This window comes from Vigna unguiculata, chromosome 6 (assembly GCF_004118075.2).
Source record: "Vigna unguiculata cultivar IT97K-499-35 chromosome 6, ASM411807v1, whole genome shotgun sequence".
In the NCBI taxonomy this organism is placed as follows: Eukaryota; Viridiplantae; Streptophyta; class Magnoliopsida; order Fabales; family Fabaceae; genus Vigna; species Vigna unguiculata.
In genome coordinates, this window is record NC_040284.1 from 5034843 (window position 1) to 5037932 (window position 3090).

Below are 3090 nucleotides of genomic sequence, written 5' to 3' on the forward strand. Positions count from 1 at the left end.
AAGCTACTTTATGAAAAGCCTCTCCTATAAGACAATGGCACATGGCCACTACCTTTGTAAGAGAACTATCCATTAAGGGCTTGCCATGTGGCATGTGTGGGACGCCTTTCCTAAGCTAGCTATATTAACATAATTAAACATCAAAGAATTGCTTAAGCTAGGTGCCTATGATGCTCCCTACTTAAGCAAGATTGTTTTTAAAACCCTACACTACATGACCCTTAATATAAGGCCTTCAAAGGAAAACCTACACTACATGACCCTTAATACAAGGTCTAAAAATGCTCCATGATGGACCAAGTGAAAAGGAGTTTAGCTTCACCTTGACTAGATGTTGCTAGATCTTCCTAAATTTGCTTATCCATGCTTATTGTGATTAGACCCTTGGCTAAGGGTATGCCCTCATCCCCTCCCTCTTGAGAAGGATTTAACCTCAAATCTATAGGTTCTTCATCTTCATCTTGCTCCAAATCTCCTACAAAAGGGATTAGATCACAAACTTTAAAGTACTCTAAAGGTCCATCACCACAAGAATTGAGTTTGGACTTCCTTTGTTTAAGAAATCTATATTTTCTCAAATGAAGCCATACCCAATCTCCTTCCTCAAAATTCACTTCCCTTTTTCCCTTGTTATTTTGTTTGGTGTTTCTCTCGGTTTGGTGTTGTGTTTGAGACTTCACTTTCTCATGCATTTTCTTCACAAATTCGGACCTAGATACCCCTTCCTTTTGAATGAAATCACTAGGATTTGGGAGAGGTATGAGGTTTAAAGGAGTGAGGGGGTTGAAGCCATACACAACCTCAAATGGAGAGATTTTGGTGGTCTTGTGAACCACCCTATTATATTCAAACTCAATGTGGGGAAGGTACTGATCCCAAGATTTGTGGTTTCCTTTCAAAATAACCCTCAATATGGTTCTTAAAGTCCTATTCACAACCTTGATTTGCCCATCTGTTTAGGGGTGCCTAAAGGTGGAAAAATGAAGCTTCGTTCCTAGCCTATACCAAAGTGTCTTCCAAAAATGGCTAAGGAACTTGGTATCCCTATCGGATACAATGGTCGTAGGCAAACCATGGAGTTTCACCACATATCTAAAGAAGAGTTTTGCTATGTAACTTGCATCATCTACCTTTTGACATGGTATGAAATGAGCCATCTTCCACAACCTATCCATAACCACAAAAATAAAGTCAAATCCCCTTTAGGTCTTGGATAGACCAAGGATGAAATCCATGTTAATGTCTTCCCATGGGGATGAGCCATCTTGCTAAACCTATCCGTAACCACAAAAATAGAGTCAAATACCCTTTGGATCTTAGTTAGACCAAGGATGAAATCCATGCCAATGTCTTCCCATGGGGATGAAGCAATAGGGAGGGGGTGTATAAAGCATGAAACATAATATTAGCCTCGTCTTGCAAGTATGCAATACACTTATGACAATGTCTTTATGAAAAACCTTTCATATAGGACAATGACACATGACCACTACCTTTGTAAGAGAACTCTCCATTAAGGGCTTGCAATGTGGCATGTATAGGACACCCTTCCTAAGCTAGCTAAATTAACATAATTAAACATCAAAGAATTGCTTAAGCTAGGTGCATATGATGCTCCGTACTTAAGCAAGATTGTTTTGAAAATCCTACACTACATGACCCTTAATATAAGGCCTTCAAAGAAAAACCTACACTACATGACCCTTAATAAAAGGTCTACAAATGCTCCATGATGGACCAAGTGAAAAGGAGTTTAGCTTCACCTTGACTAGATGTTGCTAACTCTTCTTGAATTTGCTTAGCCATGCTTCTTGTGATTAGACCCTTGGCTAAGGGTTTGCCATTAATGGTTGAGGTTGCTCTTACAACATCCTTTGTCATCATAGTGCCACCCGTAAAGCCATCCAAAAGCATTTTAGTTTCTGGTCTCAACCCACTATAAAACATGTTGAGTAGATTCACATCTTTGAATTTATGGTTAGGACATTTTCTCAGCAGAGATTTGTATCTCTCCCAGACTTTACATAAAGGTTCATTTGATCCTTGTGAAAATGTGGCAATTACTTATTTGGTACCAACATATATTCATGGTGGGAAGAATCTAGCAAAAAATTTCCTTTGTACATATCAATTGATTAAGCTCTGATTTGGCTGAGATTATAGCCATATCTTTTCTTTCCTTGTCATTCTTTTCTAGTTATTCCCATGGTGCCACACAATTCATAGAATATGGTTATACGGTTGTAGGGATCTTCATTGTCCATCCTTACAAAATGATTTGAGGTGATCAGTGACAACAGGGCATATTTCATCTTCACTTCTTTGGATGGTTTGACTGTGCTTGAAAATTGCCTCGGCTCTTGTTGTTGCATAGAATCCCCAAGTAATGTCCTTTGTTCATTGTGTTATGCCATTTATTCCTCTTTATGAGGCTGTATTGGATTTGGATAGGATGATTGATGAATGTGTATTTTTGCCCTCATTTAATGTTTAATTCTAGGTATTTAATTGAATTTGTGTGCTCAAAGAGTGATTTAATTGATAGTTCTAATAATTAGGCTATTTGAGCTTATGTGATTAAAATGTCTTAAAAAGTGATTTTTAGTTGCATAAATTATTTTTGGATATTTTAACATTTGTTGATGCAACTGAAGTTAAGATTAAGCTCATTTAACGTGGAAAAATATAGTGATTGAAGTTACAAACCACCTTTAAATAAGGTTGAAATTAGCAAGTTCTAGAAAAATCACATTTGCACCCCCTAAATTCCACATAAATTCCCTTTTTTCTATTGAACCACCTAAAAACCTGTTCTACACCCCTAATTTCTACAAAGTTTCACCCCTCCTACCACTTAAACTCCACTCAACCAGATCATGCCATGTGGAAATCCTCACCTTCTAAATCTCTCCAACCACATAATGACACGTGTAATTATCCTTCACACCACCGAACCATCACAGCCACGTTGCTGGAGAAGAAAAAGAATCATGCAACAACCACCATGAAACCACCATCCTTCACGTTAGCAAGCATCCAAAGGCAGCAAACCCTAACGAAGGAAAGAGAAGATTGATGTGAGAAAAGGAG